General features: G+C 48.3%; 1 protein-coding gene across 2 annotated transcripts in view; it reads right to left on the reverse strand.

The window, feature by feature from the left end:
• Positions 1-5,005, reverse strand: part of PRPSAP2 (phosphoribosyl pyrophosphate synthetase associated protein 2) — a 46,535-nt gene extending 41,530 nt beyond the window's left edge. For both annotated transcript variants that reach the window (XM_040630133.1, XM_040630132.1), the window contains exon 1: positions 4,861-5,005. The gene's annotated coding sequence lies outside the window, so the exon portion shown is untranslated. The remainder of the gene's footprint in view (positions 1-4,860) is intronic.
• Positions 5,006-15,716: the final 10,711 nt, after the last annotated feature.

Here is a 15,716-nt window from a genome sequence, read left to right on the forward strand (position 1 = left end):
CCCCCCCCCCCCCCCGCCCCCGTGACAGGCAGCAGAGCACCAACAGAAAAGCCCCGGGCTCAAAGTCATCAGAGCTCAGGAGGTCATCCCACAGGCCATTCACGTGCCCTTCCGCCTCCCAGTCTCTGGCCTGTGTCCTTATCACCCAAGGAAGGTGCAGGACTTAGGTGCCCAGCAACAATCTCGCAGGCCAGGGGGCACGGGGGCACCTTCCCAGCAAGCCCACTGCGCTTCCTCGGTGGCAGCTTTACTTGGGATGGCCCCGGGAAGGCCGGTGGAGATTACGAAAGGGAAAAAGCCGAGTGGGGCTCTTTTTTTTGCTGTTCTTCCATTTTAATAACACGAGTAATACACAAACACGTTCTCCTTGGAAAAAACCAGAACCAGGACCATTTAGGCTAAAGTCAGCAGCCCCCATCCCAGGCCCCTTCCCACCCACCCTCCCCGAACGGACAGTTCTTACTAGTTTGATATGGACACCGACAGACATTTATACATTCACACATGACCCCTCCCCTATAAAAAAAATTGGACAAAAATACTTTTCTAATATAAAAAAAAATCATCGTACAAATTTATCTATCATCCTTTTTATTAAACGATATACTTTGACAACCCAGGGCATATAAAATATACACCCATATATAAAAATATATGCCCATCCCTTTTAACTGCTGCCAGTACTCCACGGTACTGGAGGTGCCGCATTTAGGGGGTCACCATCCTGAACAGGCCTCCTAGTGCATGTGTGTGTCTCTCTGCAGTCACTGCCACGAAGAGAACCACTGGGGCCCGGGGAGGGGGGGGATGGTGCAATTTACAGGTACGGACGCACCAGCAGGCTAGGAAAGCACGTTGCCCCCCAGAGTGCCTCCTATGGGGCATGCCGCAAAGGGAAATGTGGAGCAGGGCAATGAAACTTACCTACAGCCTGTGAATTACAAACAGAAACAGAGGCACAAATGGCCAAAGCCCTAAGGAGACCAAGGAGGACCGGCAGTGCCTACCATGGAAAGTGGCTCAGGAGCAGGGATCAGCCAACTACAGCCCATGGGCCAAACCAGGTCCCTCCAAATGCTATTTCTGTACATAAAATTGTATCGGAACACAGCCACGCGCACTGCCTACAAACTGTCTATGGCTACAATGATGGATTGCCGGCCATAAAGCTGAAAACACGGATTATCTGGTCCTCTAGAGTCAGCTGACCCCTGCTTTATGGCATAGTGTGGGGCAGAGTGGCTGGTATACATGAAGAAAGAACATTCTCAATACTCGAAGGTGGAAGGGATCTCAAGTATCTTCCAACACTGTCTCTCAACCAATGTACATCTGTGTTTAGGAACACAGGGTGCAGGTCTGCAAGAGGAAACTCGTTTTCCTGTAGTTATAAGTACAGGTTTTGGAGTAAAGCTCACGTTTGCATCCTGGCTCCTACTTAGCTCCTTGTGAGGCCCTGCATAAATTAATATTTCTTAGCCTCAGTTCCCTCATCTGTACAATACATGAATATGGCCCTTAGGGGGTCAGTTTAAAATTAATTTCTGGACAGCACTTAACAGTGTCCCACATAGAGGATCTGTTCGGTAAATGGACGCTACGTAGGAATCAACTGTTAATATTTTGGTTTTCTACTGAACAAGGACAGTAATATACATGGGGTGGCCCTCTTTTTACATCCCCCAAACTTGAAATAAGAAGCTTCTTAAAGTACCACAGTGTTCTTGAGAGGGCTTGGAACAATCAGAACGAAAGCGTCTGAGGGGAGAAAGAGCTCTTAGAGGTCAGTCGGCCCATCTACGGGACTCCTGCCAAGAAACCACTCCAGGCACTTGAAGAGCTAGACTGATGCCCACATCCTGAAGGCCCGGGCATTCCAAACTCTTTCTTAGAGCACACTAAACTTCCTCTCCCTGCAGTCACCACCCCCTGGTCCTTGTCCTTCCCTTGAGGATTTACAGGAAACGTCAGATTCCTTTGCCGCAGGGCAGTGCTCAACCTATCTCTAGATGGCTCTCTTCCCTGTGTGTATTCTCTTCTCCAGGATACTTCCTGGAGCCCTTCCTTACTGGTCACAGTTTAAATGCCCTTCAACACTGACTGTGGCCTCTTCAGTCCCCGTCTTCAGATACCAGGTTTCTGTAACTGAAATCTACCCTGAAAAGACCCTCAGAAATGGCACTGGAAGGGGAGTCCATTTGGAAATCGTTATCGATACAGTCATGTTCCGTGACCATTCATTCCTCAAGATGTTCAAACCTAAGGGCTGTTGCTAGCTTGGGTCCTGCTTTTCCCTATTGGAAATGCCAGTTGTGCTCTTTACCAAGCTTCAAGAAAAGCCAGTTTTAAAAGATTATCCTCAGGGGCGCCTGGGTGGCACAGCAGTTAAGCGTCTGCCTTCAGCTCAGGGCGTGATCCCAGCGTTGTGGGATCGAGCCCCACATCAGGCTCCTCCGCTATGAGCCTGCTTCTTCCGCTCCCACTCCCCCTGCTTGTGTTCCCTCTCTCGCTGGCTGTCTCTATCTCTGTCGAATAAATAAATAAAATCTTTAAAAAAAAAAAAAAAGATTATCCTCAGAAACATAATCAGCAGGATGGGGCTGGCAGGAGGCTCATTAGCACGAAGCTTCAGTGTGAAATGGAACCCATAACCTACAGTTGCTTTTCCCTTTATCCTAAATTTACGCTAGAATGTGTGAGAATTATTCATACCACGTATGAAAACACACCCTCTTCAGAGAATCTCGGCACCTTTTAAAAAGCAAATCAAATCTCCTCTTTGAATGAGATTTGACAACCTCTTAGGTCTCATGAACGAACCCACACTGGAAGACCGCTTGCTCTGGACGTTGCCAGCAGTCATTTCATAACCACTTCTCTGCACTTTGGGTGAGGAAGGCTCGCATTAGAGTGTGATGCTTTCTCTCCAAAGCGCCCACTGTACAAACACCTCCGAGCTAAAGATGCTGGAGTAGGAGTGTGAAGTCTTGGGTCTGTCTTCCACGGTCACCAGCTACCAGCCCTTGGATAGGTCCCTTGGCCTCGCCAGGCCTGCGCCTCTCCCTTCCTGACAACCGAGAAAGAGGCTGGGTAAAATCAGCTTCCTCCACCAGAAATTAAGGTCCAAGACAGCAGAGATTTTTTTTCTCACCCTTATGTTCTCTGCCGTATGACCAGAGCCTAGTACCTGGCACATGAAAGAAGCTAAATGATACTTGGCAAACAACAGATATTTGAGTAAAGCCTGACCTGGTTGAGTTGCAGTGGTTAACAAGCGAAACTAGAAGGCATCATAAAGAGCAAAGAATGATTATTTTTATTAGTGATGTCCCTCTCTCTCAAAAAAAAAATTGCTTTTTGTGTCAGTGCCGAAGAGAATTAGTAGGGCAAAACCTGAGCTGAATTAATCCTCTATGCCTCTGTGATCCCAGGCACTTTGCCCGTCTCTCCATCAGCACGTTTTCTTACGGCAAACGACATTTTCTGAGTGCTCTGAACTCTTATGACAACTCAATAAAGCAGGCACCAGATGAGGACCCATTTTACACATGGGGAAATGAGGCCTGGAGATGAAGAAACGTGCTCAAGGCTGCACGGCCTCTAGGCAGCAGACATTAGCTCAGTTTCAGTCTGACTTGTAACACAGACAGTTGTATGCACAGCTCCTCTCTCAACAACACAGAAAATGACTGGACTCCCCTGCTGAATTCGGCATGACAGTGAGCAGGATGGAGCAAACATCCAGATTTTGAAAAATGTCTCAGTAAACATGCCTTGTTTGGGAAACAATTTGTATCGAGTGTTAAAGAAAGAACACAACACAGAACTTTGATTATTTCCCCTTTTGGGAATCTATACCAAGGGGAAGAAAGAAAAAGCCATATATGCTCAGTGATGGTCGCTGCAAGATTTCTTTTAAGAGCAACACTGGATATGTAGAAAGGATCCATAATGGGATATATAAGTAAAATTCTGAATATATATTCAACATAATAAAAACGGTAAATCTCCGGGACTATGCACAAGTCCTAATGTTAAGTGAGTAAGGAATTCTATCTCCTCTAATCAAAACTGGGTGATAATGGTATAGACCGGGTCAGGATAGGGGTACGGACAGGAAGAAGGGTATGACTTAGTGGAATTTAATAATGTGGCTGAATTATTTTTATTTGCGCATTTAAATCTTTTAAACATTAGAAATCACACTTCCTCATGCCCCAAATCCCCATTTCGCATTTCCTTATTCTTTGTAAAAGCTAAACAACACAAACTGCGCCAGTATCAAAATAAAGGGGGGGGGGAATCCTTATCATTAATGTAATATACTGGGGGGGAACATTTTATAGTAAAATAGTATCTAAAAATTACATCAAGGTCCTCCATCAACCTCCGCTGCGTGAGTTCTGGGTGGAATTAAAAAAAAAAAAAAAAAAAAACCGGCTAGAGGGTAACCGAAATGTCTGCGAGGAGCAAGGCCAGTCAACTTAAAATCAGGGGCCGTGTCAGATTAGGGGCCGGAGATGGCTGGGTTAGAGGCTTGTTTTCTGAGCCGCCCGGCCGCACGTCCCATAATTAGGGCTTGACTCCCAACGGCGCCTGGAGCGGGGTAACCCCGGGGGCCTCGGGCCGGGCCCGAGCCCCACGGACCCGGGACGGGAGAGGAGGGAGGGAGGAAGGGGGCGGCTGCGGGCGCGAGGCCGGGGTCGCTCCGCTGTACCCCCCCCCCAGCCACCGCCCCGGGACCGCGCGACCCATCCTCCAGCCGGCGCCGCGGGGCTCCCCGCCCCTTGCACCTGCGCCCCGCACTGCCGGAGCCCGCCGGTCCGCGCCGCCACTCGTCTCTGGCTCCCGCCCGCCTACCTGGCCCCGACCCCAGCCCCGGCCCCGCCGCAGCCTCGGCTGCCGAAGGAAGAAAGCGCCGGCTCTCCAGACGGCTTCTCTAGGAGCAAAATGGCGACTCCATGCGCAAGAACGGCGTCCGCGGCGACTGCGAGGCCTGTGGGCGGGGCACGGGGCGGGGCCGGGAGCCGGGATTGCGGAGGCACCTGGCTTGGGGCCGTGGGCGTGGCCTAGCCGAGGGGAGGAGCGCGGCCGAGGGGCCGGGCTAGAGAGGTGGGGCCAGGTCGGCACGAGGGGCGGGGAGATGGGCGGGACTGAGCCTCATTGGGCCCCTTGGACGCGGCTCGCCCCCAGGTGGCTGTGAATGCGAGGGTGTGGAATTACAGATGTCTGGGTTAGAGTCTTCGCCGGGCCTGAAACCTTGGGCAGAGTTAACCCTCCGAGCCTCGATTTCCTCATCTGAAAAATGGAAATGATAGTAGCATCCATCTCTCGGGGTTGTGAGGATTAAATGAGATAGGACCTGCAGAACTTTTTAGCTCAGTTCCTGGCAAATAGTAAATGCTCAGTTGTTACCGTAATTATTTCATTTCTTCTTTTATTATAAAGGAATTGGTGCTTCCGGTAACCACTGCCTGAATTCCTTACAATTTAAGTATGTTTACCCTTTATTTGATATATATAACATAATAATAGCGACCACGTATGTAGCATTTACCATGTATCAGACCAAGTCCTCTTAAATGCTTACCGTATACTAACCGTAATTTATTTTATCCTCACAAGAGAATGAAAATGGCATTTTAATAGCTGTGGGAACTGAAACACCGACGCAGAATGACTTGACAAATGACTAAGTGGACACGAATTGCAATCCAGGAGGGCCGGCACCAAACTCCGCACTAAGCTGACCCATATACTGCACTGCATCTCCAACTCTGCTTTGGATTTTTCACAAGTGTGAGGCATGAAATCATTCATCGAAGGTTGGGCAGCTAGCTAGAAGCAGCCAACCTCTTACTTTAAAATTGGGGAATACAAGCATCTCAATTTATGAGTTATAAATTGGAGGATGCTTCATGAAATGGAGTCGTTTAAGACATCTCCTTTGTCTGACAACTTAACCGGGACATACTTCTGCAGAGAGCCAGGCCCATGAGCCCGTTGATACACTAGCGGGACCAAACTCTCCAGACAGACCTCTACTGGGTTTTCTTCACTTCTTCTGCACTGTGATCTAACCCTCGTCCAACCCCACCTGCCTGCCTGGGCCGGCAGCGTGGGATCCACCCTTCACGCCACCTGTTGCACTATGAATGGATCTGACCAATCAGGACAGCTCATCTCTCTCAGCTCTCTGATTCGCTCCAAGGACAGGCCACTGAGCCAATGGGAGCCCAGGAGACACGATCTCGAGCCTGCTAGGGGACTGCGGCTGGAGGCTTCGTCTCTTACTACCTGTTGGGATACCTGGAGGGGACCCGCCAGAAGAAAAGTTGATAGAGGAAGAAAGGGGGAGGGATATAGACGGGCCCCATCGAGTTTAGGCTGAATCTGAAGTCAGTAGTTCGCTGGACTTTTCAATTATTGGAGCCAATAAATTTCTCCCCTCCACCCTCTTAAGTCATTGTGGATGGACCTGCGGGTTCTCCCCCAGCTTGTTCACTGTTCTTTCTCACCAGCCTTTTCCTCTATCTCTGAACCACAGGGCCTTTGGACATGCTGTTCCTGCCTCCCAGAATGCCCTTCCTCCTGCACTCCTCTCCTCCACCAACGCCTACTGAAACTGCATCTCTGCTCAATTGTCATCTTCAAGGCTTCCCTAAACACCCCCCCCAACCTACTTCATGTACTTTTTCTTCATTAAGCTTATCATGATTGCTAATTATTGCTAATTATGTATTTACTTGGATGATTATTTCATAAGTATCTCCACCCCAGGTCCCATATGGGCAGGCCTTTTGTCTCTTTTGCTGACCACTATTTCCCAGCACTCAAAACAGGGTCTGGCACAAGCATGGTACTCAAGAAATGTCTGTAAAATGAGTGACCTCAGACTTACCTCCTTGGTGGAAAGGAGGTGGACAATAGCACAGAATTATATAACATTTGCACCACACAGAGAGAATGTTCTGGAAATTTTACAGATCGGCTCTCCTGAGCCAGTATGGCTTGCTCCCATTTAGCACTGCTTCCAGGATTCCAGTGAAATGGTTAGTTTCTCATCAGTTTCCCCTCACCGCAGGCACTTAGCTTCTAGTTTCCTTTGCACTTGTCCATCTCCCTTCCATTCTCCAAAGACTCTTTTGAAATCCCTGGGGCTGAAGCCTCATCTCCCATTCTCATTATCCTTGGGGTTTAGGCCACGGGGGAGAGCTGTGGTGGACATCCAGCCCCGATGACCCAGCAGTGACCGCAGCCCCAGTCAGCACCTGACTGCAGCTGTATGAGACCTCAAGAGAGAATCACCTGAGCCCAGCCAAACCACAGAACATTGAGGGATAATAATCCATTTTTTGGATTAGGTCCCTGAGTGTGGAGATGTCTTGTTACACAGCGATGGTAATGAGCAAGAAAGGAGCAGAACCAGAATGTAAAGACTGTGGTCAGTTCCACGCGAATGCGGTTTTGCGTTAGTCTATTGCCAAGCTTGAGAATCCCTTACACACTTGGAGGTCTGCAGAGTCTTCATATATTCTGGAAGTCATCATCCTGCCTGCATCACTTCATTGACTGCATTCGAGGGCCAAACTTCTGCACATAAAACATGAATCAAGACACCCAAGCCTAAGACATCCCCCTCTAACCCCCCCCCCCTTTTTTTAAGGAAGAAAATCTTTGCTATAGTTTCACGGAAGTTTGTCAGGAGGGTGGTAGAGCAGAAAACACAGACTTCTCCTTCAAATAAATGTTGATGGCCTTTGTCCAGATTCCTTCTCCCCTACTCACTGGCTGTGTGACCTTTACCTTTCTGCACCTGCTTCCTCAGGACGGGAATGATCTCAGCGTTTACCTCGGAGGGTTGTCGTGATGACAAAGTGACTTATTACCTGGCCCCCAGCTGCCTACCAATTTTTATTTGCCACACTTGCTACGAACTACGGTAATATGGATGGGCAGTGATGTTTTTAATCCATCTCTAATTCTGAGCACTTTTTACAAAGTGTCTTTGCAACTTTGCCCAAGTATTTTTTTCATGTTAAATTTCTGCAGGTAAGCTTGTGCGTCAAAGGATATGTACTTTTCAAATCTCGTCCCCAAGAAATTTTGTACTAATTGACATCCTCGCCAAAAACATGAAGAGTGTCCATTTTTTCTCTTCATCCCCACCCACACCAAGCATGATCCTTTTTTTTTTTTTTTAATTGGCCCAGTGGATGGTCAATGTTTCCTGGGCTTTTAAAATTACTTGTCCACATCAAGGTGCTTGTAGCTCCCTGGCCACCTTGCTAGCTGAACTTCAGCTCCATTCATTCACTCAACAAATATTGATTGAGTACCTACCACGTGCCAGGCCCAGTTAGAGAGCTGGGCCACAGTGAGAATGACAAAGCCCCTGTCTCATGAGATGACCAAGGGGTAGGTGAGCCACTGCCTGCTAGGCAGTTGGCAAGCACCTGCTTCAGCACCCAGGAAACGATACTATGTAAGCAAGACCTTCGTAAATAAATACAGAATATACATTTTGTAAATATATTAATGATACTATGTTACCACATATGACATTCATTATCATTATACATAAAATGATAATATCAAATATTATCATGATCCTTTTGAGCCATAGGACCTTAAAAGTCACTTCTCTCCATCCCTCAGTTTACTCGTCTGTAAATGGGCTAATGCCACCTACCGCAGAGGACAGTCTGAGGATGGAGGGGAACTCTGTTATTTACTGTGCCCGGCAGTCACAGAAGCCGCAATGAGGTTGACACAGTCCCCGCACAGCCTCCTCCTGCTGACAGCCGGGATTGGAGATGCGGGACTCCGAGGCTTTGCTTACATTTCACTTTCTGCAGCTGTTCCCCTCACCCATGGCTCTTGGGAACGAGAAATGGTGCAGCCACTCTGAGAAACAGCTTGGCGGTTCCTCAAAAAGTTAGACACAGACTTCCCATGACTCATCAGTTTTTTCCGTAGGTGTCTGCCCGAGAGAACTGAAAACAGCCTTTCCAGCAAATACTAGTACACACATGGGAATAGCTGTGGTTCTTAAACTCGAGAGCCCATCTTCATCAAACGGAGGGATTGTTAAAGCATGGAACGCCGGTCCCAACCCCAGAGCTGCTGATTCCATGAGACCTGGTGGAATTTGAGAATCTGGATTTCTAGCAAGTTCCCTCAGGGTGCCGATGCTGCCGTCCAGTGGCCATATTTGAGAGCCATTGTCTGAGAGTTCTGAGGATGAAGGAGAAGAGTGGATGTTGGCGAGCTACTAGCCATCTCCATCACAGACGGGGAGGGACCCCAAATCATGTCCCGCAAAGGACCACGAATGGCATTAAGACCTTCTTCCAAGGCTTTGTCTTTTTATGCTCACTCCGCAACCTCTATCAAATACACAAAAATGCACCCACATATCACAGAAAATATGAAACTCTTTGCCGTTTTAAATAAAACTTGGAAGGATTTTTATGATTTTGTCTCTGAAATCGTTTGGCTGCAAGGGATTCGCTCAGCTTCTGACTGTCTGTGATTTCTAAGCAATTAGCGTTCATCTTACTTTACGGGAATTTCTTACAAAGTGAGAAAATCTAAGCCACAGGTTTTCCACTGTCCTGAAAAATGTATGAACATTACATTCAGTGATGAAGAAATCGAATCTAATGTTACATTGTGCAGGCCTTTAATTAAACACTTATTAATATTGGCTTTGCAGGGTTTTGAAACATTTTGGGATGTAATAAAAAAGAATGTAGGTCTCAGGGGCGCCTGGGTGGCACAGCGGTTAAGCATCTGCCTTCGGCTCAGGGCGTGATCCTGGTGTTATGGGATCGAGCCCCACGTCAGGCTCCTCCGCTATGAACCTGCTTCTTCCTCTCCCACTCCCCCTGCTTGTGTTCCCTCTCTCGCTGGCTGTTTCTATCTCTGTCAAATAAATAAATAAATAAAATCTTAAAAAAAAAAAAAAGAACATAGGTCTCAAATATAAATGAAGGCCCTTGAAATAGTCCTAAGTCCTGGGCTTGGTGCCAAAAAAGCTTGCAAAATAAAGTGGAAGCTCTTCCGGAAACGTCTGGGCATGAACCCTGGAGCGGCTTCTCTGCTGATAAATCACTGTAGGGCTGGGCTGTTGAGAGGGAGGGGCTGGGACCTGCTCCTCACCGAGGCTGAACCGGGGACAGGGTGGGGGCCACCAGGAAACAGCTTTCATCTCAGCCTCAGGAAGCTGGTCAGAGCTGCCAGCAGATGGCCTGCCCTGTCCGGGGATGCACCGCTGAGAATGGCAATAAGGACGTCTCTGTGGATCAGGATGGGCTGGGTTCTGCGGCGGTAACAAATGGGCCCCAGATCACTGTTGGTTATACCAGCAAAGAATTCGTTCTTTTTTTTTTTTAATATTTTATTTATTTGAGAGAGAGAGCACATGAGCTGGGGTGGGGGAGGAACAGAGGGAGAGAGAGAAGCAGACTCCCCACTGAGCAGGGAGCCCGACGTGGGACTTGATCCCAGGACCCTGAGATCATGACCTGAGCCGAAGGCAGACACTTAACTGACTGAGCCACCCGGGCGCCCCCAAAGAATATTCTTTCTAACGCTGTGTGTCCACTGTGGGTCACCTGGTAGCTCTAACCCACTTCATCCACACTCAATGTCCCAGCCAGAAGAAATCACCCCTTTGTGGGCCACTGTCCATCTCCCAGCAGAAAGGAAAAAGACATGTTGCTAATTATGCATCGACCGGAACAGCTTCTGCTGGGAAATGACATGTGTCACTTTTGCTCATGTCAGACAATGAGTCTCTCCTCGGCCAAACTCTACTCAGGCTCTTCTGAGTTCTTTTTCGACTAGGCCTCGACTTTTGGCCTTCTGTACTCATCTTTGCATTGTCCAATGGAAGCAAGAAAGTTGCTAAGTCCGTTTAGCCAGAATCCCCCCGTCCTCCGTATGTGATCACCCTCCCCCATCCCTCTGGCGGTGTCTCATCACCCCGGCCTGCCTTCTGCCAAAATCTCACTTGGCCAGAATCCCCACTGACATTTCCTTCCAGTAATTTTTCATCCCCTGGCCCATACCCTGCAACTTGGTTATAAATTCCCCCTTTTCTGTGTTGTGTTCCGAGTTGAGCCCAGTGTCTCACCCCCACCACGGTGGTCCCAGCCCTTACCTCGACTGACCCGTGTGAATAAAGCCTACCTTACCATTCTTTAACAGGTGTCAGAATGAGTCATTCTGTCTTCAACACACCCAGTGGCCAGAGGAAGTCATGGGGCCAAACCTGGTGCGCGGAGCAGGGGAAGAGTGTTCTCCAGCAAGTGGCACTTCGTAGTGCTTGTGAAGGAGAACTCCATCCTCCACCACTTTCTTTGAGAGGGAACCCTGGGGCAACCATCTGTAAAGCAGACCCCACCCAGACAGTGGTCTTGTCCATCAGGTCTCAAGCAACCCCATACTGGAGAGAGGGAGGGAACGTCGCTCGCCCCAGGTCACAGAGCCGGGAAGAGGCAGAGCCTCGGAAGGCCCTTCTCCCTCACCCCTTCCTCGTGGGCACACAGGTAAATTACATTTCCCAGTTTCCTTGCAGTGGGGCCGTGTAACTATGGTCTGGACACGAAATGTGAGCAGACATGACTTCCACTGCTTTGAGGCTTAGCCCATAAATATCTCCCAATCTCAAAATGCCAGACAAAACCAGAGCCTGCCAGCAGTTAAAGTATAAAAACAGGTTTTACTCGGGAACTATTGCAATAGGGCGTTAGAAATAAAATCCGGCGGAGTGCATTTGAAGATCTAATTGGGTTTGTTAAAGGATTCATAAATCAGGCAGCATCCCATCTATAAAATACAAGGGAACTCGAAGGAGGAGTTCCACAGAACGAAAGGTTTTTGTAGGAAGGAGGGTGGGGCAAGAAAGTTATTAGCAAAAGAAAGGACTGTTCCAGGCAAGATGGGGTGGGGGGACAGGGGGTCTTATTAGGTGGATTACAAACCCCCCTCCTTTGGGGGATGGAGAGAGCCCATGTGACAGCTGACCTCACTGGTGCTTATCAGAAAATTCCTGATTGACAGGTTAAGACACATCCTTACATTTGTGGGGAAGGTTGAAACTGCAATTAGGTTAGGTAGTAAACCCCAGTTAGGTGAGTTGGCCCAGTCCAAGTGACGCCATTTGGGGCCTGTGGTTTTCTTTTTAAGGAAAGGAAAAGAGACCTCAGTACAGGACTGGCCTCAACTCTGAACACAACAAGGAAAAAATCAGAATTCACATTCAAAGAGCAGAGTGGGCAGGTCAATGGATGGAAAATTATTAAGAGGGAATATCAGGGCTAAGGGGAGAATTCTAAATAAGATGTTTGCTAAAGGCAGGCCAGGGTGATCAGACATCACTTGAGGGATGATGGGGGGTGAGGAGTTTCCTCAGATATCCAGGGGGGGAGATTCTGGCTAAAATGATTTAGCAGGACTCTTGCTAAAACTCTTAGAGGACATGCCCAAGGACAGGGCCAAGTTAGGCTCAGAGGAGTTTGGTCAAGTTTGGTCAAGGAGAGAACCTTTGCCAACAATCTTCTGTTAGATCCTTATGTTTAAACACCAGCTGAAGAATATTCGGGGGACAGTTGAGGACACTTGAAAAGGGACTGGATGAGAAACGGTATTCTAGAACTTTAAATGTTCCTGTGCTTGCTTTCGCAGCACACATACCAACAGGAAAGTTTCTAGTACATGGTAATATCCTTGGGTTATGTAGAATATACTTGGTTTTAAGAGGTATGTGACCACAGGAGTGGGTCTCGGGTTAGGACTGACAATCGAACTCACGACATATAATGGCTCACCCAGCACCTCATTTTCTTAGAAAGGATACAGAGCGAGAAAGACAGCAGCAGCTTCATAGAGAACTTCCATGCGGGGTTTCTTCTCTTTAAATTCTGCATATTGGGGCATGTTCTAAATGCAGGCAACTTCAACAAAGGGAAGTCACTGGTTCTGGGGTTCCCTGCTAAGCGAGTTGCACTACTTCCCATTCTTCAGTAAAGCTACAGTCCATAAACTGTAAGTTATACCAGGAAAAACTTTACAAGCCAAGCACAACAATCGAGGGGCATTCTTGGGTCAGCTTAACAGCACAGGACAGGTCCTGCAGGAACCCCATCTAAACGCAGCTAGAAAATCCATCCTCGAGGCTGGAGGAGGGAGTCCAAGTTTAGCCCTGAAGGCTTTCGCTGTCCCCGTGATCTCTGCAACTTCTTTTGAAGGCTTCAGAGGGGAGGGGGGTGGGGGAATGGGATTGGCCGGTGATGGGTACTAAGGAGGGCACGTATTGCATGGAGCACTGGGTGTTACACGCAAGTAATGAATCATGGAACTTTACATCAGAAACCAGGGATGTACTGTATGGTGACTAACATAATAAAAAATTATTTTAAAAAAGTTTAAGTAAATAGGACTAAATGTGAACAGCTGTTCAATCTAGGAAATGAGAAAGTGTTTACCAAACTATTCTGCCAACGCTACTGTGGTTGAAAATTTTCTGTACAGGAAATCGAAAAAATAAAACCTAAAACGGAGGAATTCACCCCTTGCTTTTATTTCCTGTGTGGTTTACTAGTCAACTCTGTCTGTTTAAACCTTCCTGCTCTCACGTCACAGGACAGATCTCTCCTGTTTCACGCAGTCCCCCTCGAGCTCCTGACTGCTGATTGGAGCCTAGGATCCCTCCCTCCCTCCCTCCAAAGCAAATGCTAATTCTTCTGGAAGCATATGCCTTCAGACTCTGTTGGCTTCCTTCGGTTGCAGGGCACACAAAACAACACACACACACACACACACACACACACACACACACACACACACACACATTGCCTTAAACAAAAACAAACAAACAAAAAAGGCAACTTTCCCACATAACCAAACAGTCCTAGATTCCACTTTAGCCAAGTTTTGTGCCAGAGACCAGAGGATGAGGCCAGGCCCCCATCTCTCTCTCCCCATCACTGCCTTTTCCTCGTCGGTGTCGCTTCCACTTGTAGACAGGTCGGTCATTAGACTGTGGTTACAGCTTCCGGAGCTGTCTCCTAGGAGAGCGCTCAGCAGCCTCGGCCCCAGCGTTCTCAGCAGAAGTCCCAGGCTCGCTCTGATTGGACAGGCTGAGTCACAATCCCACCCCCGAACCAATCACGTAAGCCAGGGACTGTTAGCCCTGATTGGCCAACCCTGCGTCACACGCTCCACACCTGGATAAGCGGTGGAGTCTCCGTGGGCGGAGAGCCCTGGGAAAGGGGCGGGAGCTGGGAGTGGCTGGACTCTGGAAGGATAGCAGCCGCTGTCGCTGTCGCGGATGAGAGCAGAAAGGGAGGTGACTTGGTTGGTGACCTGGTCCCAACCCACTTTAGAGGACATTTGGATCTTAGTTGGTTCGGAGTGCTTTTTAACCTGTGGGTCCCCCCAGTGATTTTTTTGGACACCGTAAGGGCTTGGCGGGTTAGCTGGATTTTTTTTTCCCCTCCCGGAAGTAGCAATTAACCTGCTTTCCTCACGCTCAGCCCAGCGCCTGTCAGAAACCGGCACTGGCTGGGTGTGGTAGTTCACAAAGTGACCACGAGAGGGAGATGGAGAGGCGAGAAACCAGTCTCCAGTCTTCGGTTTTTGTTTACCTTTTAGTGAAATATAAAATATATACAGAGGTTTGCATCGTAAGGGTTCCGTTCAATGAATTCTTACAAACTGAACAAACCCGTGTGGCCAGCATTCATTCACCTCAAGAGACAACATGGTCAACAGCTCAGGAGTCCCCCTGATGCCCCGTTCCACCCACCCTCCCCTCCCCCTGCGAAGACCACCACCATCCTGACTCACAGAGCCCTAGATTCATCTTTCTTGTTTTGTCATTTATACTCGCGGAATCATACAGTATGTTCTCCTTTGGATCTGGCCTTTTCACTCAACATTCGTTTGTGAGCTTTGTACATGCTGTGGCGGGTAGTTATTTTGTTTTGCTTTGTGTTTTTGTTTTTTGTGTTTTTTTTTAATTAAGTAAACGCTCTCCCCACCCCCCTCCCCAAGGTGAGGCTTCCAGTCACAACCCAGAGATCAAGAGACGCATACGCCACTGACTGAGCCCGCCAGGCACCCCTAGGCTTTTTTTTTTTTTTAACAGCTTTATTAGGTATAGTTTATGTACCGTAAAAGTCACCTGGTTTTATGTGTCCAGTGTAAGGATTTTTGGTAAATTTATGGAGTTTTGCAACCACCACCATGAACGAATTATAGAAAATGTCCATCGCTCCAGAAAGATTTCTCCTATGCCCATTTTCGCTTGGGTTTTAACTTCATCGTTTTCCACAGCCTTCAGGGACTTCCTTGGTGCCAGGCACTTTGCTAAGCAATATCGTGATTTTAAAAAATCAGTAAGGGGCCGCTGGGTGGCTCAGTTGGTTTGGGCATCTGACTCTTGGTTTCGGCTCAGGTCACGATCTCGGGGTGGGGAGATCGAGCCCCGGAGTTGGGCTCTGCACTCAGCGTGGACTCTGCTTCAGATTCTCTCCCTCTCCCTCCCGCTTACTCTCTCTCTCAGATAAATAAATAAAATAAAATAAAATAAAAAAAGTCAGCAAGACCTGGCCCTTGTGGCCTAGAGAGAGACAGGTAATCCAGTCGCTGTGATTCTTGGGAGCCACAGAGCAGCAGGGCACGTGTGGTGACTCAGAAAGCCTTGA

This window comes from Ursus maritimus, unplaced genomic scaffold (genome assembly GCF_017311325.1).
Source record: "Ursus maritimus isolate PB19 unplaced genomic scaffold, ASM1731132v1 scaffold_14, whole genome shotgun sequence".
Classification (NCBI taxonomy): domain Eukaryota; kingdom Metazoa; phylum Chordata; class Mammalia; order Carnivora; family Ursidae; genus Ursus; species Ursus maritimus.